The sequence below is a fragment of the Chiloscyllium plagiosum genome, unplaced genomic scaffold (assembly GCF_037043375.1).
Source record: "Chiloscyllium plagiosum isolate Xiang-an unplaced genomic scaffold, Cpla_swu_hap1 HiC_scaffold_25, whole genome shotgun sequence".
NCBI classification, from domain to species: domain Eukaryota; kingdom Metazoa; phylum Chordata; class Chondrichthyes; order Orectolobiformes; family Hemiscylliidae; genus Chiloscyllium; species Chiloscyllium plagiosum.
The window spans coordinates 31,817,852-31,842,550 of record NW_028270163.1 but is presented as its reverse complement, the minus strand read 5'-3'; the positions used below and the strand labels follow the sequence as shown (position 1 = coordinate 31,842,550).

The 24,699-nt window shown below is 39.9% G+C and overlaps 1 protein-coding gene across 8 annotated transcripts in view; it reads right to left on the bottom strand.

Annotated features, from left to right (window-relative positions):
- The window catches only part of rbfox3a (RNA binding fox-1 homolog 3a), a 1,559,488-nt gene that overhangs the window by 1,140,831 nt on the left and 393,958 nt on the right, over positions 1-24,699 (bottom strand). The gene's annotated exons all lie outside the window — the stretch shown is intronic.

Sequence of the window (24,699 nt, the reverse complement as noted above, 5' to 3'; positions counted from 1 at the left end):
ACTAATTATATTAACACAGGTTCTTGTATTGCTGTAAGGAAGCCTGACATGAAAACATGGAATGCTTACAGCTTATTTCAGTACACAAATGGTTTTCACTGCTTTGGAAGCATTTTTTTTAAAATCTCAATTTGAAGACTAATTTAAAATCCATAAGCAAGTGTTCCATGAATAAATGGACTGTAAATAGATTATAATAAATATAATGTGCAAGTTGAACTGATCAGATCAATTTGGACATGGAAACATATTTCATTAAATTCTTAATTAATTTCATATGTATTTGAAACATCAAATTTTGAATATATGAAGTGCTTCCATTTAATCATCATTGTAAGCAATTCTGAATCAAACTATAAGCTTCATACATAAAAATGTATTCAATAGTAAATTAGTCTCCAATTACTCATTCCTTATTATCATGTCTTAATTGAAATAGACCTTCCAAGTTCAAGTGTCAGTAGCTATCTCCATGCTTTCTGCTAAGCATGAAATTGGAAGCTGTTAGGAATAGAGGGCTAGCGCTGAATTTACAGTTGGAATAACTGACCACAACATAAAGTAAGCAGTAAACTGTGCAGTTTAAAAACAGCCTATTCAAGCAATTAGTTGAAGATGTGTGATCTTAATTGGAGTGACTAGTTTGTCCAAACTGGGTACAGTTTAAGCCCACTCAAATTGCAAACATACAAGAAAGTAAAGAAAGATGTTTGATTTTCACTTTGCATTAGATGAAGCAAATTAGGTCATGAACCTTCCAACTACGGGCTTGTCCTCCTGTGGTGCAGAAGTGGTATCTTTACCCCTGGACCAGGAAACCCAGGTTCAAGTCTCACCTGCTCCAGGAGTATGTAATAACATCTCTAAACAGGCAAATAAAAAAGATCCATCCATTGGTTACGGCCTCTTGTGGAACAGTGCTAATGTCCTACCTCTGAGATAGAAGGCCTGGATTCCGCTCTCACCTGCTCCAGATGGTGTGCAGTAACATCTTTGAACAGCTTAATTAACTAAATATCTCCAACCATTGGTTAATTGGTGGCAAAGGCAACAAAGAGAGAAGACTACTCTTATGATTACTTCCAGAAGGAACAGTCAATTCAAGTTATAAGAGATTATTCATAACACAGCATTAGATGACAATGACTAACCTACTTCCTGACTGCAGCCCTCACAGTTCCTTTATTTAATTGCTGTGGCATACCTACATTTAACAACTATTTTAGTGACTGATAACATTAAGTGAGGACATACTTACTGCAATCCAAATAGTCCATGCACTTTGTTCTTTTCCAAAAAATAAGAAAAGCTCATTTTAATGCTTTAATACAGAACTAAAATCTCAGCTTAATTACAATACTGTTTCTTGCATATGGGCTTTCTCTGGAATCTCAACATCCTTATCTCTGGCGTTGGATGAAATTGAATATGATAAATTATAACTTAATGAAAACATTTACATAATCCAATTTTGCACTTAATTGATTTAGCAATACTAACAAGAATGCTCATTTCATTTGAATATGGCCATCCTAGGTTTCTTCTACATCTTAATACGAGGACATGAAGTAGGAGCAGGGACCTGTGCTACCATTTCATAGATTTGATTATGTCCTCAACATTAGGGGAGGTGTTGGAATAATAGCAATGTCACTGGCCTGGTGATCCAGAGCCTCAGGCTATTGGTCTGAAGTTTGCATTCAAAACCCTCCATTGTCAATAGTAAAATAAAAATCTGGCCTAATACAGGAAGTGAGGGAAGAGATTGCTGTGCTTTTGGCAATGATCTTTGCATCTTTACTGTCCACTGGAGTAGTGCCAAATGATTGTAGGGTGGCAAGTGTTATTCCCTTGTTCATGAAAGGGAATAGGGATAATCCTGGGAATTGCAGACCAATCAGTCATATGTCAGTGGTGGGCAAAGTATTGGAGAGTATTCTGAGAGACAGGATTTATGATTACTTGGAAAACCATAGTTTGATTAGAGATAGTCAACATGGCCTTGTGAAGGGCAGGGCATGCCTCACAAACCTTATTGAATTATTTGAGGATGTGACAAAACATGTTGACCAAGGTAGAGAAGTGGATGTGGTGTCCATGTACTTTTAGCAAGGCGCTTGATAAGGTTCCCCATGGTAGGCTGATTCACAAAGTAAGGAGGCATGGGATACAAGGAACTCTTGCTGTCTGAATGCAGATTTGGCTGGCCATAGAAGACAGAGGGTGATGGTAGATGAAAAGTATTCAACCTCGGTGACCAATGTGTTCCACAAGGATTGGTTTTGGAATTTCTGCTGTTTGTGATTTTTATAAATGACTTGGATGAGGAAGTGGAAGGGTGGGTTAATAAGTTTGCAGAAGACACAAAGGTGGAGTTGTGGATAAGGTGGAGGACTACTGGAGGTCGCAAGGGGACATTGACAGGATGCAGAACTGGGCTGATAATTGGCAGATGGAATTCAACCTGGAAAAGTGTGAAGTCATTCACTTTGGAAGGTCAAATTTGAATGGAAAATACAGGGTTCAAGGAGGAATTCTTAGCAGTGTGGAGGAACAGAGGGATCTTGGGGTCCATGTCCATTGATCCCTCAAAGTTGTCACCCAGGTTGAGAGGGTTGTTAAGAAGGTATATGGTGTGTTGGCTTTCATTAGCAGGGGCATTGAGTTTAAGAACCGTGAGGTTATGCAGCAGCTCTATAGAGTGCTGGTTAGACCACACTTGGAATATTGTGTTCAGTTCTGGTCGCCTCATTATCGGAAGGATGTGAAAGCTTTAGAGAGAGTGCAGCGAAGATTTACCAGCTTGCTGTCTGGACCGGAGGGCACATCTTATGAAGATAGGTTGACGGAGCTCGGGCTTTTCTCATTGGAGCAAAGAAGGGTGAGAGGTGACTTGATAGAGGTGTACAAGATGTTCAGAGGCATAGATAGTTTGGATAGCCAAAGACCTTTTCCCATGGCAGAAATGGCTATCACAAAGGGGCATAATTTTAAGGTAATTGGAGGGATGTTTAGGGGAGATGTCAGAGGTAGATTCTTTACACAAAGAGTGATGGGTGCTTGGAATGCACTATTGGCAGTTGTAGTTGAGTCAGATACATTAGGGATATTTAAGTGACTCTTGGTTAGCCACATGGAAGATAGTAAAATATAGGTTAATCTGATCTTAGAATAGGCCCACACAACATCAAGGGCTGAAGGGTCTGTACTGTGCTGTACTGTGTTCTATGTTCTAATAATGAAAATGATGATTGTTATAAAAACAATTACTGTATACCAGACAATCATTCAATTTATCTGAAATAGCTTGCAACTTTTCCTAACCGTCATTACTTCCTATGTTTGAAAAACTTCACCATTTCCCGGATGGAATGGAACAAAACAAAATATATTATACTTCAATATTGTGTAGCTGCACTGACCAGATGTGAAGCTGTAATTGGCTCCACTCTTTTCAACCTCGTCAGCCTGTCATAACAAATATTTAAGATTCTTTACTGGTTTGAGGTTATACCTCTCTCCATACAAGTTCATCAGAAACAATAATGAATCAATTGAAAGGTTTTCTTGAGTGAAAGAAAGTGTAACTCTCTTAATTTCTAACCTTGGAGAAAAAATTGATAGAACTGTGATGCTAAGCCTCTCGCAAACATACAGAGATCGAAAGTTAAAAACTGTATAGTGTCCAGTACAAAAGAAAGAAAAATAATACAGTTTCAAGTTATTAGGATGTCCTTGAGGTATGGGTTTTAACCGGAGATCACGGTTGATTAGATACACCCTGAATCAACAGCAGCCATGAATATTGACAATATTCTTGATGCCCAGATGTATTTCTCTGATTTGAGTTTTCACTGCATGTTTTCTCCTTCCCAACAGGAGGAAATAGAGAGTGCTTTCATCAGTACTATGGTCACAAATGCATTCCCACGTTCTGCTAAAGACAGTTCTTTGAAAAATATGCTTGTTGCGTACATTCTATCTGTGGAAGTTATGTTATTTTTGATTTGCCAATTGTAGGCCAGGCTTTGTCACCAAAATGTGAGGATATGCATAAAGGTGTAAATCAAAACATAATGTGAGGATTTCTTCATTTTTGGCTGGGTTCAAATCTTTTGATAAAATGTTAATTTTGCTTTTGAGTATGTTCCTCACGTTAGTTTCATAACTTGTCAAGCCTCTAGTTAATTGCTTCCTGGGGCAATTTAAGTCATTAACAGTTACCTTTTTGCAGAACTATTGCAGTCCATGAAAATCCCAGGTAGAAAATCAGATTGTAGAATCTGAAAATCAGCAGTTCATATTTTTTCACTTTCATGACAGAATGCATTCCTTTCTTAATCCAAAAATCTAAGCAGTGAACAGATTACTCTTATAGTAAATTGTCAGTGCCAACATGTCATGCATAAATAATACTTAGAAGATTAATGGCAAGGAATTATTGGAAGAAATGAAAAATATGCTTGTGAAATAATGTGAGTTATTTTTGAAATGGTACAATCTAAATCACATTAATTGCGAAGGAAAAAGGCCTCACCATGTGGAAAAGAAACACTTAAGGTAGTTCATTCCAGAAATTATGTTAACTGGACTTTTGTAGGCATTGTCTAATTGTCCAATTAAGTGTAGTTTACAGTTTCATGAATTGTGAAGAAAAAGTATGCCATGAAAAGGAACATGCAAAAAATAAATAGGGTGCAGAAGTGATAAATATAAGACTCTTTATTGCAAATGCAAGAACCACTGAGTGAAAAAAAAACCAAGCTATTGAAAATTAAATTTTAAAAATCCTTCTACACTGTTTTTGGTAAACATTTCTTCCAAAAGGGTCATAGAAGTCCTCATCCAGGGCATTGATGAGGAGAAAGCATATAGAGAGACAACTGGAATAGTTCTGCTTATCTAACATTCATCTATTCCATTAGGACTTTGAGCGTTTTGAATAAGAGATTTAATTTTCAGAACTACAACTGACTAACTATGATTTACATACATTGAGGTCTTTCATACATATTGGTTCTGAAATATATAACAATGCGCAACCTCAGCAGCTGTGGATGAAATACCATCACTATTATTCTAACAATCGTGGAACATGTATTAACTTTTGAGTAATAGTTGAGTCATATCATTAATTTTAAATACAGGCTGAGATTGCATTTTTCTAACCATGTAAATCTAACCAGCAAAAGTGAACAAATTATATATGCTTGTAAAACAAATGTGGAAAATGCAGCTTTGCTTTGGCTAAATAGGTCACATAGCTAAATTTTGGTAATAATGCTTCTTCAATTGTAAATTGTAGATAATAGAATTCTGATGGGATCTTGCCTGTTTCTGTTGTAACATTTCATTGTTACTATACTTACTTCAGCAGAAAGTCTGGACAGAGTGGATTTCTCAAATCTGTGAAAATCTTCCACAACTTTACTTTTAACCAGTATCCTGGAGAATAACACACAGTACTTGTTCAAGAGCTTGAAAGAACCAAATTTTAACTTGTGTTCATAAATCCAAAGACTTGGATAATTAAATTGCAAGAAGTGCATCCATTTGTTGCTTGGCTCAGCAACAATCTGCGTCTTATATAATATTTAAAAATATGAAATATATACAGACATAAATTTGTGTATCCATAATATATCTTTTCCTTGATATCAATTGTAGCCCACAGATTCAGTTCACCACTTGGAAAGTTCTGAATATATTGTGCCCTAGGCCTAAGATTTAATTTGATGAAAACAAATTATTTTTGTTGGTCTTGACAAAGCCATTGCAGATCTGCGGTGTCTTAGCTCTTTGATCAGCAAGTGTACGTATTATACAGTGGCGTATTGATTGTGTGTTATCAATAAAAATAAGTTTCTCTAAAAAGAGCAGTTTTTCCATTGTTAGCTGAAGACAGATTCCTCTCTATGAGAAAATACCTTTTTTTCGAGCTGGATATGGATCTCACACATGGAAGGAGGATGATAACAGGGATTAGTGTCACAGCTGTGGCATATCATTTGCTCCAATGACACATCTGTGGTGACTTTAGTAGACAGCTGCTTAGGAGATTTCATATTTTCATTTAATTAAATTAGCAACCTGTTAGTTTTCAGAAAACCAGTTTGCTTGCAGGTAGCCAAGCCAGGATCCACCATTCACGACTCAAAACTTTACTTGTAATACAAACTAAAAAAAATGAACTGAGAAATGATTCTTAAAAAATGCAGAAATGTCTTACAGTTGCCTGGAGATAACAGAGCAGCATAATCTGATGGTTTCTCTTTATCTCTCTTATTGCATCAATTCTGTTTATTGTTGTTGAACATATTGACGCAAGTACTTACTAAGGCATGCTTTCATGTTGGACTGGGCATTGTGGAGGAGCTATGGATGGGAAACTTGGACAGAGGGTTTCCACAAACACTCGGCAGTTTTAAATGCAGGACATTTTTAGTTATTGTTTGCAGGTTTCATGATCACAAACAGCCTGGCTGATACTTAGGCTTGACTTCTTGGTGATAAAACCTACAACTAAAAGTTCACAACTGAGGTGTAATAAAGGTCTAGTGGTGTTGGAGCAGAGGGTTTGGAAGATAGGACATTGGGGAATGGGGCAAGAGAAAGTCTAGCATTGGGTCATGGTTGTTAAATAGATTATAAGGACTGGCTTACTGCATAGCTTGGTGGTCCTTGGTGAAATATGTTTACTCCTTTGCCCACAATCAGTCCTGCGAAAATGCTTAACATGAGGGTTCAATGTTTCTTGCCTTTTTTTAAAATCAGAATGGTCTCCAGAGGTTTGAAGTACCCAGTTAATGAATTAAAAATAGAAATCATGTTCAAAATGGAGGCATGCAGACTCTTTGAAAAGGTTTTATAGACTGAATGGGAATGCTTACTCTTGTTTCTCTCTCTCTGAATATTGAGCATGAGTGAGGTAGCAATAGGATGCAAATTTTTAATCATGCTATTGACCCACTTGACTCATTCATTTTTGAGTTAAATTTTACCCATTTTATTTTCCCTTACTTATAAATATATTGAAACATAGGTTTTTAAAAACTGCATAGTTTATAGCTGGTAATGCCTTCATGGCAAAATTAGAGCAATCCCAAAGATTGTGAGATTCACCAGAATTTTTAAGGGACAGCTGTTTTGGGTCCAACCAAGATAGTTATAGAAACATTGGCATTTTTCAGAGTGTTTACTGTCATAAATACCAATGAGATAAAGGATCAATTTACCATCAGCTATCCGTTTGAAACTTCATTTCAGAAATCTGCTTTTTAATCAAGCCAATTTGAGCTGGTGCTGAAAACTGACACCTTCAAGGAGAAAATTAGAGTCCTCCAGGCTCACTAGTAATAATCAAATCAAAAGTGGATTCTCCAACCTTTTCTGCTGTCTCTTCTCTCTAACATTTTTCAGGAAATTTTGAGCTGACTGCTTCACAAGGCTCCCTGATTTACTCATAATAAGCAGGATAGGTGCAACAGGTCTCGTAAATCTCACATATAAAAAAAACTTTAAAAGGACAGAGCAAAGAACTACCCTGAACTGACTATAAATCTATTCAGTGACAGCACCATTGATGAGCTACTCATTTCAGTAATTGAAAGCCTTGCAAAAAAGCCTGAATTTGGAGCATTTCCAATTAGTTCAGAAAGCTGGGATGGTAAACATGACATGTTAAAAAGTTTCTGAAAATGTCTGCTTCCACTCAAGATAAGATAGGATAGTGCTGGAAAGTATTAGGCAGGTTGCTCAGAAATTGTCTCATTTAAGAGGATATGTGTTCAAAGCCAAGCAAACAAAAGAAAATCAAGTCACTACATATTGAAATATAAACATGCTGCACACAGCAACCACAAAATAAATGGAGCACTGGCTGAGAGAGACAGATTTCCCCTGCTCCACTGCAATTCCCCCCCCCCCCCCCCTTCCCCAGCCCACCAAGTTGTACTCAATGACAAGATCAGGAATTCTGGAGATGAGGCCAGATGTCAAAATGCATCATATATTAAGCATAGCTTGAATATATTAACTCAAAAGAACACCTCAGTGCTAACTTACAACAGTATTGTAACCATGATCTTAATTAGCTTTGCCACAAACTCAATTTGAGCCCAAGTTACACAAAATGAAAGAGAAAATTTAGATTTTGCCATGACTTTCATTCAGTCTAAATGGTTTGTACGTTGGGAACTTACTCCAAATCTCTACTGCTTTTCTACTGTGCACATTGATAGAAGATGTGACTTCTACTTGATCTGGGCTTCATAAAGTGATCAAAAACCATCAGATCTGGATTAGGCATGGACACTTTTTAAAGATCCTGGTTTATGCACTTCCTAAAGACCAGGGAAAATCATGGATACTGCAGTAGTTATGATATGGAACTAGTAATCCAGAGGCTTGCACTAAAGAGCACAAGCTCAAATCCCACCCTGGCAATTTAGATTTTGAGTAAGTTTTTTGGCTCAACTGTCGGAATATCTGCTCCTTTAACTGTGGCTTAGCTCCTGACGTGGCAACGTTTTTCTATTCACTATAAGAGATGATGTGGAGGTGCTGGTGTTGGGCTGGGTTGGACAAGGTCAAAAATCACATGACGCCATGTTATAGTCCAAAGTGTTTTCAAATAAACCCATTGGACTATATTCTGCTGTCATGTGATTTTTGCATATCGGAGATTAGGAGAAGAATGCAATATCCTCACGATGAGTCAGTTGAAAACAGACGTGTATCATCTGTTTTCTGGATACCTGCAGCTAACTTGTATCATAGGGTTGGCTGCACAGTGTTAAATAACTGCAGCCTCAACTATGTCTCAATCTTCCTCAAAATATGCTGCCAACTCTATAATTAGTGATGATGCCCTGAGAGTCAAAGAAGTTAGCCACCCTTACAGCCATCTAACATTTTGATAGGTTCAAATCTTTGTTTTCTGAGTTAATTGCTGAACTCTTCTAACATTTGCTATACCCTTCTGCCTCCACATTCCTTCTCATTTTTGCCTTCTTCTTCATTCTTTTCAGCAAAGGCCATGCTGCCTCTTCAAGTGTCTGCTGTATCTCTTTGAATCTCACTTAGATCAGACTTACACAAAACTTCAAGTCAGGCTATCAAGACCATAGAAACCAATACATATACATCTTACTGCTCTTTTGATCAGGTTTGCACTTAAACGGAGCAAACTTGCCAGCAGTATGAAATTCTGACTATTGTTACTGTGAAAGCATTGATTTCTCTTCCAATGCAAGATACAATGATGTAAAATTGTAGCACAATACATCATTAGATAATGCATATTCTGTCTTATCATAGTTAGGATGATGTGAACTCCACCAACTCACCAAATGAATGGGAGTTAAGAACATGAATTTTGACATTGTAATAGCTATCAGGTTAATGTTTAAAACACTGCCTAATGTAACCTCTCCTGTCTAAAATGTTTGGGAATTAAGTCATTTCTGCATTTTTGAATTTTCTGGATTACACAATAGTACAAGAATGTCTGACTATAAGTGCATGTGCAGATAAATACTTACAAATTGAAAACAGCATAAAAGTTATCTATAACGTAAAACAGCGATAAAATATGATAAAAACAGTAATAAACTGTTTTTCTTATCTCCTCGAACTGTACTTTACATGTTTTTCCTCTGAGATAGACAGAGATGGTGAAATAGACTGATGATGGAGGAGAGATGAGAAAGGAAGAGAGAGGTACACTATGATATATGAAGAAATAGAGCGACAGACTGATTTTAATCAAGGCTGCACTGTCACTGTAACATGCTCTGGGCAGTGTCGATGAGGTGGGAGTTAGACTTGTGCCCCCATGGTGTGAGGTAGTCCTGCCCTCAGGAGTGCTAGCCAGTTGGATCATCCAGCTGTTGTCGCAGTCACAGAAGTATCAGAATAGAGTACTGTGCTTCTGGGACTACAAGTAGTTCCCAGGTAGAAGAGGACATAGATCCCAGAGGAAGACAAATCCACAGTTTGAATGGGGCTCAGAGGGAATGTTGTGCTGGGTTGGTTCTGCGATTTGAAGGCCAGGTGGAGCTAAGATAGTTGGGTGATTTTCCCCGTCATGCACAGGTCACCACCAAAAAGTAGGGAAGTCCCTTTAGGCCCAGCCATTCGCCAAAGCTGGTAATGAGGGAAATGGTCTGACCACTCTCGTCTGCCTTCCACTGGCCAGTGTTTCGTAACTGTGGAGTTGAATTCTGAGTCTTCAATGGACAGACTAAAAGACAACACCAACAGTCTCCATTAAAATAAAAGCAGAGTAAATCCGGGAAATTTAAAAGCAAACCTCCCTGTATCAAAATATTCAGTTGAAGACTGTTATGATCCAACATTTCACTAGCAGGGTCCAAGTTTAGAATGACTAAGTGAAATAATTCCCTACTAAGCTGAAAATAGATTACAATCTATTACGTTTGTTAAAGTGGCCATACTGTGCTTTTTTTTGTTTTACTCTTGAAGCCAAGTCTATGAAACTATGTACCTTTAAACAATTTCTCAATGGGTCTTCGAATTCTGGCACTTGAAAATTAACCAACTTTATAGCAGCCATTAGTGTCTACGATTTTCAATGAACAGCTGTGTCCTGCTCACTAATGAGCTACAAATCAATTTTTCAGCAATGGGAAACACAAGCTGGGGCTGCGATTCCACATCGCCAACAGTGCCAGTAGCAGCCCGGAAAAAGGAGGCATGTCAGCAAGTCAGTATTTATATATCTAATTGTCAGCTAGATCGGGGGGGAGAGAGAGAGAGAGAAAGAAAGAAAGAGAGAAAGAAAGAGAGAGAGAGAGAGAGAGAGAGAGAAAGAGAGAAAGAAAGAGAGAGAGAGAGAGAGAGAGAGAGAGAGAGAGACAGAAAGACAGAAAGAAAGACAGACAGACAGACAGACAGACAGACAGACAGACAGACAGACAGACAGACAGACAGACAGAAAGACAGAAAGAAAGAAAGAAAGAAAGAAAGAAAGAGACAGAGAGAAAGAAAGAAAGAGAGAGACAGAGAGAAAGAAAGAAAGAAAGAGAGAGACAGAGAGAAAGAAAGAAAGAAAGAGAGAGACAGAGAGAAAGAAAGAAAGAAAGAGAGAGACAGAGAGAAAGAAAGAAAGAAAGAGAGAGACAGAGAGAAAGAAAGAAAGAAAGAGAGAGACAGAGAGAAAGAAAGAAAGAAAGAGAGTGCATGAAAAGAGAGAGAGAGAAAGAGGAAAAGAAATTGCTGGGACACACTGAAGGGAGCGTACATTTTCATTTCCTAAATTCCAGAGTTTCAGGCCTCAGCAGCTCAATAATGACTGGAAGCCATAGAGTTAATGGTAGCTGTCTTTTCCCCTCGGATGGGGGATTTTAAGACTAGGGGGCACGTTTTTAAGGTGAGCAGAGAAAGAATAAAAAAGACATGAGAGGCAAACTTTTTTACACCGAGGGTGCTTTGCTTGTGGAATGAACTTCCTCAGGAAGTGGTGGATGTGGATGCAATTATAAAGTTTAAAAGAAATTTTGATAGATACATGAAGAGGAAAGTTTGGAGGGATATGGACCAGGAGTGGGCAAGTGGGACTAGTTTAATTTGGGATTATGGTTGGCATGACTGGTTGAATGGAAAGATCTGTATGACTCTATAAGACATGGCAGAATGATGAAAAGCAGGGATCCTCAAGAGACCAGCGTTAAAGGAGCACAGAGATTAAGAAGAGACGTGAGAGACAAGGTTACAGACACAGGGAATGGCAAAAACCATGGATCCAGAAAGATCAAACTTGTGAATAACCTTTGCCTTGGATACCTCAGAATAGAGCTCCACTGCAACACATATATTCATTTTCAGATACCGCTATTCTTTTCACTGCATTTTCCCCCCTCTGAGGAGTACAATTTGAAGATTGAAGTCTTGCTTCAGTGGGAGCCAATATAAAGTCAATGGGGAGAGGGGTGAAGGGTGAATGAGATTCGGTGAGAATTAGGATACGGATAGCTGAATTCAGGATCAGCCGCAGCTGATGGAGCATAGTGGAAGGTGGGAGGTCAGGCAGAAGAGTATTGAAATAGTCAAGTCTCGAGGCACTTTAGCAGCAGATCCACTGCAGAAAGGGGAAAGATGGGTAATGTTACAGCAGCCTAGTATCAGCCTGGGCTCTGGGGAGGCTTTCTGTTCAAAATCTCCGTGCAGGACCAGAGAAGATAACATCATCGGAAACAAATGAAATATGACAAAAACGTGGATGCTGAAAATCTGGAAACAGAAATTGCTGAAGAACTCAACAGGTCTGGTAGCATCTGAGGAGAAAAGGGTCGAGTTAACATTCCATGTTCAGTGACCACTCAGTTGTGAAGAAGGGTCATTAGACTTAAAACATCAATGTTGCTCTCTCTCCATGGATGCTGCCAAACCTGCTGAATTTTTCCAGCAATTTCTGTTATTGTTGAAACAATCTAGTTTCATACATGGAAAAGGGATGAAGTTGGTAGCTGGAGATTGGAATTTTTGGCAGAGACCGAAGACAATGCTTGCAATATTCCCGATATTTAGTCATGGAAGCTTTTGCTTGTCCTGTTCTGGATGTCAGATAAGCCAAGTGACTAATGGGAGGCAAAAAAAGAGAAGTGAGGGTGGGGACAGAACTTCATATCATTAGTGAATGTAGAAGTTTGTAGCTGGAGGTAAATGGGATGAGCAGGAAACTGGTAAGGTGAAAACCTAAATGAGAGAGTAAGAAAGCCATTGAGAGAGAGAGAGAGAGAGAGAGACCTGATTGAGGTTGTTAAAATTATTACTGTTAAGGAGTCAGTGATGGGTCATCACAATGCATATCCTGGAGATTCCCGAGGCACTGAGATAAATTGTGGGCTTTTCTCAAGTACAACTCAAGCTAAAATCAAAACTGAGAAAGATTACAGCAGGTGGAATCTGGCTGTGAACCATGATGAGACGTGTGGCACCATCAGATGAGAAGTCCAGCAAGGCCCATTCCAATTTTGGGAACATCTCTTGGTTTAAAGTTTTAACAAGCACTATGGTGGTTTTTCTCACAAAGCAGCAGCAGATTGTCAATTCATCGCATTATTACTTGTTAAACACCTTCTCGATGGCCCAATCGCCTCATTAATGTTCACTTTTCTATCTTACTGAACTCACCAAGCAAACTAGATGCTGAGAAATAAAGCAGGTATGCAATGGATTCAGCTCACTGCTTCCCTCAAATGACCTCCATGTTACTTCAATCAAACTACAGACCAGGGCACGATCCACAGACACCAGCCATAGTCACTAACTGTCCATAGGCATTGGCATCTGTGAACCCATTATGACCACTGTGGCACTTCTCTGACATGCTTGCAGGCTGCTCAGGGAGCATAGACTCTCACTGAAGGGCACAGAAGCAACTAGCTGCAGCAGGACCATGTTGTGGGCACAGAAAGGCCCCCTACTCAAGGATTTGGTAAGGCTGCATCTCAGGTCTGCTCACTTCTTCTCTTAGCACTTTCTCACCTGCCTGCTCATGAGATCCATGCCTTTCCTCTTAGAGAGTTAGTGCTTTAGCTTGTGATGATGCTGCTCCTTTAACAAGGTTTTGTTGTCCTTGGTTTTTCTTAAGAGGGGTTATAAAGGCAGTGGTGCCAAAATGGCTAATAGATACTGCTTAAGTCAACAATCAGAGGAGACCTTTAGTTTTTTTTAAAACTCATTTGTACAATTAAAGAGAGTTGCAATTCTTCCAGCTCAGGTTTTTTTCTAGTTTGGTTTAGTTTTAGCAAGCAGTCGAAAACTGCTGGGGACCGAGAGAAGCAGTTAAGGTGAAAAGAGGTTTCCATGCTTCAACAGAGGTGTTTCCTGAACTTTCTCTCTGAAATCTCTTCAGCCTGTAAGAACCTGTGTTTGAATTTACCTTTACCCATGGGGTGTATTCATGGGTTATTACAGGAATTGGAACAGATCCTTCATTAACATGCAAAAGAGTCGGTTGGGTTATCAAAAAAGTTAAGTTATTCTAAATTCTGTTTTCTTTTGTTGGTGTTTCATCTGCAATGTATAAATAAATTCTGTTTTGCTAAATGCTGAATGGTTTGACCAGCTGCATCACTCCTGGAATGTCCACTTTACATCTGCCTTTAAAATAAGAAAAGGTTAGGGTCTGGGCTAACTTAAAACATTTTGAGGGAGCCTGGCCTGATCTATAACAAGCTAGAGCCAAAGGTTATCACAACTGCAATAATGAGGTGTCTTTAACACAAACAGGCCGCTTTCCATCACGGCTCTGTCAGGAAGAATGTCCTGTGTACTCAAGATGTCAATCTAACATTGACTGTGTCGGCTACTTGTGCAGAAAAAACACTGCACATTGATTCAAACAAATGCCATGTCAGAAGTTGGTGAGGGCTCATCTCATTCCAGTCAGGGGGATAAACACTGTCAAAGGGTCCCTGTACCATCTGTCACAGATATAGTCTGCACCTAGTAAAAAGGCTTGACCATGGTCAGTCATCCACCTGGGACTCTCACAGTCTGGGGATTTGTCAGAGTTCTAGTCTGAGGAATGTTCAGCCATGGATCCTGTGGGACCAGTATGAGCAGTCAGGAGAATCCCGTATTGTCAGGCAAGGAATTGTGAAGGTAGCAATCTGGAGTCTGGTCAGTCCCATTTAGGGGCTTTTCATTGAAGTTGATCAGAGATCTGGGGTAAATATCGTCCTAGTGGCCACTCCATTGGTTTTTCAGGAGGCTTCAAGAGAGGCCTGTAAGGGCAGCAAGTGATCAGGGGTGAGAGAATTGCAGGGGAAATGGGAAAGGCAGAGGCATTCGGAGAGTGGCAATTTGTTCTGGGAATGGCGTGTCATAAAATAAGCCAGAATCAGGTGTGACAGATGGCAGAGGGGCTGGGATAGGTAATGAATATGGCGAGCTTAATACGATATAAAAAAACAACTTGCTAAGCCTCACAACAGTAATCCCTCCAAAAAAAAAATACAATGAACTCAAGACTAAATCCAAGTCTTATGTCTCAAAATTTATAGTTGTTTGAGGTGGAGATTTGGAGGGAAGGGTTCTGTCATGAATAGTGGCATGGAAGAAAATTAAAGTCGGAAATAAAATGGTGAGCAAATAGTAAAGCACTCAGACCTAGAGTGATAGTCAAAACTCACATGTAAATTAGCATGAAGAAAAAGTAGTGTTACGTAGGCTTAATGAAGACATGTAGTGAAGATTAGGAGAACAAAATATGTAACAAGATAAAACTATGAATTCTAAAGGCTAAGTTAGTGAAGGACAAGAACAAGAATTGCAGTTCATTATGTGGCCAAATCTGAGCTCTAATTTGCACAATGTATTCAATTAACTGATCAGTTAGGGTAATGATGCAAGAGTTGGAGCTCCTATGATTGATATTTTAGCATTAAGCATTTCACCTTTTAGCAGTGAGCTCATAGACAGTACATAATAACTGATGTATTTCTGCATTGCATTTTTTTTGTAATGTTCTTATTTCTAAAACTAACATTTTTGTTTATTAACTCTTGGTCTATCAGTGAGTTTGGAGGATAACAGGTTTAAACTTCAATTCATCCATATTTTAATACTTCACTTCTGCTCAACTTTTCTTATCTCAAAATAATCTTTCTCTCACATGTTTATCATTTTATTTTACATTGCTTCTGTCTAACCTAAGCAAACCATTTTTAATTTTAACATAAATCACACCTGTTTCTCTTTATGGTAATTTTTGGGATACAGAAACTTCCAAAAAAGAAATTACAATTTCATTGGCTGTAAACCAGATTTTTTAAAAGGTCATTTTACTCCAAATAGTTTGAAAGTCCTGAATCTTAAAAGTTGCATATCGTAAGTGTTTGTCTGAGGTAAGGAAACTGCATGTTAGATGCCACTGGTGCTCGATGCCAGAAATCAGCATGAGCTGACATTGTAATCAAAAATGGTGTTGGGAAAGGTGTAATCTACTGCACAGTGATCGCTTGATTTGTATGGACCCCTTTCTTTGAGAATAACTGTGAACCTTATAGCCTACAGCCAACTTCAAAATTCAAGCATTATAAAATTTATAAATAAACCATGCATTATTTGTTTTTTGTTGTAGAATAACTGATTATAGCTGAGAGTCAAATTAAGGTATTAAAAGTTCTGTTTCCACTGCATCTCATAAACTATTCCTAAGGGAGCTTTATGATTAAATTAGATAATTAGATTATCTTACCTCCAGTGTGGAAACAGGCTCTTCAGTCCAACAGTCCACACCAACCCTCCAAAGACTAACCCACCCAGACCCATTTCCGTCTGACTAATGCCACTAACACTATGGGAAATTTAGCATGGCCAATTCACCTGACCTGCACATCTTTGGAATGTGGGAGGAAACCAGAGCACCCAGAGGAAACCCACGCAGACACAGGGAGAATGTGCAAACTCCACACAGACAGTCACCCGAGGCTGGAATCGAACCTGGACACTGCTGCTGAGTTGAATGGTTATCTGAATTATTCCATTGATTTGTTGGCTTGTAACTCACAATGTGCCATCTATTATCCTGTATCTACTCAATATACTTATGTTATTGCTGCTATTTCTCAATGTTAATTAAAGTGTGATACAAATACAAATTATGCAAGTGTTGATATCTGACATCATGTTGGCCTTATAAGGACAGAGATTAACCAGACGTCATTCAATCACAAACCAGACAAGGTGATAAACAACAAATGGTTTCAAGAAGAATATTTATTTTGGTACAGCAACAGGTTATGAAAGGTTGGTGGAAATAATTCCGTAGTAACATACAAATGGAACTGGATAAGCCCTTGGAAAGGAACATTTTGCTTGACAATTGGAAGAGGAAAGGGAGTATTGGATGGATCTTTCGAAGATCCAATAAAAGGAGCATGGGCCAAATGGCTCTTTCTGTTGCACCATTCTATGATCCTATAATCTATTTGTTCACAAATATCAACTCAAGTTTTGCTGTATTATCTTATAGTAGACCCTGGCTAGAGTGTACTTTGTGGGTGAGCAACTGTTACAATGATGAGGTTTAGATTTAACATTATGGTAAAATAGGGAATCCCCCATGTAGACGTCAGCCTGACAACAGGTCTGGGTGATGGGTCTTCCAGTGATTCTTGGGAAATCTAGTTTGTTTTCCTGGGATAAAGATGCAAGATATCCACATTTTCACAACAGAGAGCGGCAGGAGCTGGGCGGAAGTTCAGATGGAGCGCAAAGCCGGTCGGGAAGGTAAGTGATTACTATATAAAGAACTTACCTCGACGCCAACGGTCTTTTCGCAACAGAGAGCGGCGGGAGCTGGGCGGAAGTTCAGACGGAGCGCAAAGCCAGTCGGGAAGGTAAGTGATTACTATATAAAGAACTTACCGCGACACCAACGGTCTTTTCGCAACAGAGAGTGTCGGGAGCTGGGCGGAAGTTCAGACAGAGCGCAAAGCCGGTCGGGAAGGTAAGTGATTACTACATAAAGAACTTACCTCGACACCAAAGGCCTTTTCGATACAGAGCGCGGCGGGAGCTGGGCGGAAGTTCAGACGGAGCGCAAAGCCAGTCGGGAAGGTAAGTGATTACTATATAAAGAACTTACCTCGACGCCAACGGTCTTTTCGCAACAGAGAGCAGCGGGAGCTGGGCGGAAGTTCAGACGGAGCGCAAAGCCGGTCGGGAAGGTAAGTGATTACTATTAGAGTGGGTGTGTTCTAAACCCCAGATCCTACAAAGTATGGTCTCCCTCCCTCCCTCCTCCTCTAACCTTAATTAAGAGTCCACAGACGTGCCACAAAGAGGGTCTAAGGAAGTTTAGATCGAAGAGTGAGGCTTCAGCTCAGGACTCGTTGACAAGGAGGTTGAGTGAAGTGATTACACCACAGTTGAAGAGGGTGAAGACATGACTGCCCAGCTGGTTCAGTGCGCTACGTGCTTGATGTGGGAGGTCAACGACTCTGGTGTGTCTGGCTCGTATATGTGTGGAAAGTGTGTGCACATTCAGCAATTGACCGAGCATATTGCAGCGTTGACGAAAGAACTCGAAGACCTTAGGCTCATCCGAGAAAACGAGATCTTTCTGGACAAGACCTTCAGCGATGTTATTACACCAATCATGCCAGAAGAGAGCAGAAGAGAACAAATGATGAGGAAGGCAGAGAGGAGACAGGTGCAAGAGACCCCAGGAGAAGTACCTGTCAGGAACAAGTTGAAGCTTTTGGAAGCAGAGACTGATGACACTGCCAGTTCGCAAGACGGCCAAGTTTGTCAATCAAAAGTTGCCACAGAGGCAGAGCGGAAGAGTCGGACATCGCACAGAGCCGTGGTAATAGGGGACTCCATCGTGAGAGGAACTGACCGGGGTTTTTGTGGCAGCAGACAGGATTTAAGGATGGTGTGTTGCTTTCCTGGTGCTAGAGTGAAAGACATCGCGGACAGAGTGCAGGAAATCCTCAAGGATGAGGGTGAAGTGCCAGAGGTGGTGGTACATGTCGGCACAAATGATGTCGGGAAGAAGAGGAGGAACATACTACAGCGAGACTTCGGAGAACTAGGAAGAAGGCTGAAAAGCAGGACGTCCAAGGTGGTTATCTCCGGTTTGCTTCCAGTTCCTTGGGCTAGTGTGGCCAGAAACAGGGAGATAATGGACTTGAACGTGTGGTTGGGGAACTGGTGCAGGAAGCAAGGATTTAAGTTCTTGGATCACTGGGGTATATTTTGTGGTAAACATAAATTCTACAAGAGAGACGGCTTGCACCTTAATAGGTTAGGGACCAGTATTCTGGCAGGCAGGTTTTCTACTGCAACACCGCTACATTTAAACTAAGTAGCGGGGGGGAGGGGACAAGCTGGATGTTTAAAAAGGAAATTGAAGGGAAAATTAGAACAAGAGAAGTCAAGAAAGACAACTGTATTAATGAGGCTGAAAACTCGGAAAGGCATCATGCTGTAAGGTTGAGTGAAATAAGGGTTGATGGGAAGGGTGAGAGCAGTAACAAATTAAAAATACTATACATGAATGCACAAAGCATTAGACATAAGATGGATGAGCTTGAGGCTCTTTTGGAAATTGGCAGATATGATATTGTGGGGATAACTGAGACGTGGCTTCAAGTGGACAGGGCCTGGGAAATGAATATTCAAGGATACACGTGTTATTGTAAGGACAGACTGACGAGCAGAGGGGTTGGGGTGGCCTTGTTGGTAAGGGACGATATTCAGTCCCTTGCGCGGGGGGACCTAGAGTCAGGAGATGTAGAGTCAGTGTGGATAGAGCTTCGAAATACCAGGGGTAAAAAGACCCTCTCTGGGAGTCATCTACAGGCCCCCACACAGTAGTCTGGATGTCGGATGTAAGTTAAATCAGGAGCTGAAATTGGCCTGTCGCAAAGATGTCACTACAGTTGTTATGGGGGATTTTAAAATGCAGGTAGACTGGGAGAATCAGGATGGTATTGGGCCACAAGAAAGAGACTTTGTGGAGTGCCTCAGAGATGGATTCTTAGAGCAGCTGGTGCTGGAGCCGACCAGGGAGAAGGCAATTCTGGATCTGGTATTGTGTAACGAACCAGAATTGGTCAGAGACCTCGAAGTGAAGGAGCCATTGGGAAGTAGTGACCATAATACAATAAGCTTCAATCTGCAATTTGAGAGGGAGAGGGTACAGTCGGAAGTGACAGTACTTCTGTTGAATAAAGGGAATTATGGAGCTATGAGGGAGGAGCTGGCCAAAGTTCAATGGTGCAATACCTTAGCAGGGATGACCGTGGAGGAACAATGGCGGATATTTCTGTATATAATGCAGAAGTTGCAGGATCAGTTCATTCCTAAAAGGAAGAAAGATCCCAGGAGGAGGCATGGGCGGCCGTGGCTGACGAGGGAAGTAAAGAAACATATAAAGTTAAAAGAGAAAAAATGTAACATAGCTAAGATAAGTGGGAAAACTGAGGACTGGGAAGCTTTTAAAGAGCAACAGAGGATTACTAAGAAGGAAACACGCAGAGGAAAAATGAGGTACGAAGGTAAACTGGCCAAGAATATTAAGGAGGATAGTAAAAGCTTTTTTAGATATGTGCAAGGCAAAAAAATGGTTAGGACAAAAATTGGGCCCTTGAAGACAGAAACGGGAATATATTACTAGGAACAAAGAAATGGCAGAGGAATTAAATGGGTACTTCAGATCTGTGTTCACTTGGGAAGACACAAGCAATCTACCTGAGGTAACAGTGGCTGAAGGACCTGAACTGAAGGGAATTTATATTTGCCAGGATTTGGTGTTGGAGAAGCTGTTAGGTCTGAAGGTTGATAAGTCTCCGGGGCCTGATGGTCTGCATCCCAGGGTACTGAAGGAGGTGGCTCGGGAAATCGTGAATGCGTTGGTGATTATTTTCCAGAGTTCAATAGATTCGGGGTCGGTTCCTGAGGATTGGAGGGTGGCTAATGTTATACCACTTTTTAAGAAAGGTGGGCGAGAGAAAGCAGATAATTATAGACCAGTTAGTCTGACCTCAGTGGTGGGAAAGATGCTGGAGTCTATTATAAAGGATGAAATTACTGCACATCTGGATAGTAGTAACAGGATAAGACAGAGACAGCATGGATTTATGAAGGGGAAATCATGCTTGACTAATCTTCTTGAATTTTTTGAGGATGTAACTATGAAGTTGGACAAGGGAAATCCAGTAGATGTAGTGTACCTGGACTTTCAGAAAGCTTTTGATAAAGTCCCACACAGGAGGTTACTGAGTAAAATTAGGGTGCATTGTATTGGGGGCAAAGTACTAGATTGGATTGAAAATTGGTTGGCTAATAGGAAACAAAGGGTAGTGATAAACGGCTCCATTTCGGAATGGCAGGGAGTGACCAGTGGGGTACCGCAGGGATCCGTGCTGGGACCACAGCTTTTTACAATATATGTTAATGATATAGAAGATGGTATCAGCAATAACATTAGCAAATTTGCTGATGATACAAAGCTGGGTGGCAGGGTGAAAAGTGTTGAGGATGTTAGGAGATTACAGGGTGACCTGGACAAGTTAGGTGAGTGGGCAGATGCATGGCAGATGCAGTTTAATGTGGATAAATGTATGGTTATCCACTTTGGTAGCAAGAACAGGAAGGCAGACTACTACCTCAATGGAATCAATTTATGTAAAGGGGCAGTACAGAGAGATCTGGGTGTTCTTGTACACCAGTCAATGAAGGCAAGGTACAGCAGGTAGTGAAGAAGGCTAATAGCATGCTGGCCTTCATAACAAGAGGAATTGAGTATAGAAGCAAAGAGGTGCTTCTGCAGCTGTACAGGGCCCTGGTGAGACCACACCTGGAGTACTGTGTGCAGTTCTGGTCTCCAAATTTGAGGAAAGACATTCTGGCTATTGAGGGAGTGCAGCGTAGGTTCACGAGGTCAATTCCTGGAATGGCAGGATTACCTTACACTGAAAGACTGAAGCGACTGGGCTTGTATACCCTTGAGTTTCGAAGATTGAGAGGGGATCTGATTGAGACGTATAAGATTATGAAAGGATTGGACACTCTGGCAGTAGGAAACATATTTCCACTGATGGGTGAGTGTCGAACCAGAGGACACAGCTTAAAAATACGGGGTAGACCATTTAGGACAGAGCTCAGGAGAAACGTCTTCACCCAGAGAGTGGTGGCTGTGTGGAATGCTCTTCCCCAGAGGGCAGTGGAGGCCCACTCTCTGGATTCATTTAAGAAGGAGTTGGATAGAACTCTCAAAGATAGTGGAATCAAGGATTATGGAGATAAGGCAGGAACAGGATACTGATTAGGAATGATCAGCCATGATTATATTGAATGGCGGTGCAGGCTCGAAGGGCTGAATGGCCTATTCCTGCACCTATTGTCTATTGTCTATTATTGTCTATTTGCTGAGAGTGAACATTGTGAATTTGCAAGCCCCCAGAAAGTATTAACAATGTCAACTTGTAAATGGATGTACAGAAAGCTGTCCATTTAATTCCAATATAAAGGAAGAATATAAAGGATGGTGTTACTTCCAAGAGCTGTCAGTCAATCAGCAAGCCAATGATGCAAAACTGTCCACTGCTCAGATTGCGGCAGACCCAGACCAACCACAATGGCAGAGGCCCCTGGATTAAGGTAAATTAGACTGGACTCATTGGAACATGACTGACTGACACCACTGAAGGTTGTGTTGGTCATGAGCATGTTAGAGATCTTTTAGCAGGGGCTGCCCTTGTTGGCTGGGTGTGGGCCTCTGTGCATCAAGGGGTGGTTCATCAGGAGGACTAAACCTCCCTTACCATGAGTCCTGTGTTTTAAGTAGCCAACTGCTGGGAGCTGCCTCAAAGAGTCTTTAATAGTCCATTTAAAATGTGTCAACTGGGTTCAGGGGTGAAGGAAACCACCTGCCAGGAGGAAATACTACCAGCAGCAGCAGGGAGACAATGCCCCTGCCCGATATCTCCCGGCACATCACCCTGGAGCATCATAAAATCTCAGCTACAGAGACAAGTACCAAAGGAAAAGCACAGGTGAATGGATTCATGGTTGCACACTATGAAAATAAAGAACAAAAAGTTGAAACGTACCAAATATGGTCAATTAACAATGGAGTACAATTTACCTCAATGAGCTGTAAAATTGTAAGAAAGGTAGAAAAGCAGAAAATGGAACAGAAAATGTGCAAAATTGCCAGTTTTAGAAGTGCTGCAAATTTTACACAGCATAAAGTATTTACAGAAATAAAGGAAAACTACAATATAATTTCTAATGAAACAGTCAGAGAAGTTGGAACTGTTAGGTATACAGTGCGTCAACAGATTTTAATCTTATTGCCCTGATCCTTCTCACAAATTAGAATAACATTGATATCTGGATCTTGATGCTGTATAAAAATTGGCCATAGTTTAATCTGCCAATCTTTCTGAACTAAAGAATAAAAGATATTGATGAAAATGTTGTAATTCTCTTCATTTGAGCCGTGTTTATTTTCAGAACATAAATCAGAATACTAATCACTTTTATTGATAAATGTCTCTAATGTTCACCATAAAATGATAGGATCTATTTTATTTCAGTTTGCCCACATTTGCAACACACACAGCTGTAGTCTTATTTAAAGGTTGCTATCTGTGTGCTGCATTCTTAATGAAGCTGGATTCAAGTTATTTAGATTGATATCTGGTGTAAGATTTTTCAAAACAACTTTGGCTGCTAGACCAAATCAGTTTTTTAAAAATCTCCCAATGACTGGCATTAATGTTTAATGATAAAAAAAAACAGAATCCAATTCTCTGAGATAATAAAATCTATAAGTCTTGATCAGAGGGTGCAAAAGAGGGAATCAAAAATCAGGCACTGTTATACATGCAGGAAAATATGACCAAAGGTAATCCTTCACTACAGCAAGATCATATTGTTTTGTCTTTGATTCATGATTCAAACATAGGCAGCAAGATTCCAGTGTTTACTTCAGCAGAAATTATGCCTCACACCCAACTGGGATTCAATGACACAGCTTCAGCATTTATTTCATTTCTTATTTTCAGTTTGTGTATGCACAGGTGCAGAACATACATCAATACCAACACCTGGACATCAGATATATTGACATTAGGACAGTCAATTCAAGGTTAACAGACATTCATAGGAACATCAGTAGATCATTTACTCCCTCAAATCTATTCAACTTTCAATGAAATTATATCTGATGTATATTGAAATCTTGTTACAAGCAGGTGAGCAGAGTAAATTGGTTCCCCTCTTTCCAACTTTCTTGGTTGGCTGCAAAACGTATGTTCTTTTTAGCCCAATCTCTATAACCTCAGTATAATTTCTTAACAAAATGTAGTTACCCAATGTCTAATCTATCCATAAGATGAAAATAAGGTTTTCCTGAATGAAAGGAAAGATAATTTTCATATCCACTAACCCTGAGCAAAATTATAAAGATGTAATCTGAAGTAATCACCCAAGTACAAAAAGACAAAAGGAAACCCACTTTAATATTCTGAGGGTGTTCTTGAGGGATTAGAAGGTTTTAATTTAATGCGATGGTTGTTAATTAATATTTTGTATCCTCAGCAGTAGCAAATATTTGTAATATCTTTGAGTTCTTGGTAAATAGATGTTTCACCCAAATATGCGTTGTCATTGGATGTTTTTTTGGAAAAACAGAGAGAGAACAAGGTTTCTTCAATTCTGCAGTTATAATTCCATCTCCCCAATTCTACCAAAAGCAGGTTTCTAAAATACACATTTGTTTTGTGTATTTTGGTAAAATAAAGAACTGCATGTGCTGGAAATCTAAAACAAAAACTGAAAGCGTTGGAGAAACTTAGGCAGGCCTGGCAGCACCTCTGCAGAGAAAAACAGAATTAACATTTCGAGCCCAGCGACATTTCACCAGAACTGTTGAGATGAAGAGTAACTGGATTTGAAATGTTATCTGTCTTTCTCCCTGCAGATGCTGTTGGAACTGCTGAGTTTCTCCAGTAATTTCTATTCTTGTGTATTTCAATGCCTGAGCTCATTTCTTCTCAGCTTGATGATGTATTTCATCTTTAAACATGTAAAATTTGTCATACGGGTATAAATCAAAATAGGAGCAGTTTTCTTTATGCTTGAAACGTTGCCTTAGTTTCACTGAATTTTGTTAAAAATGTTATTTTCAATTCAACTAATTGTTTCCAT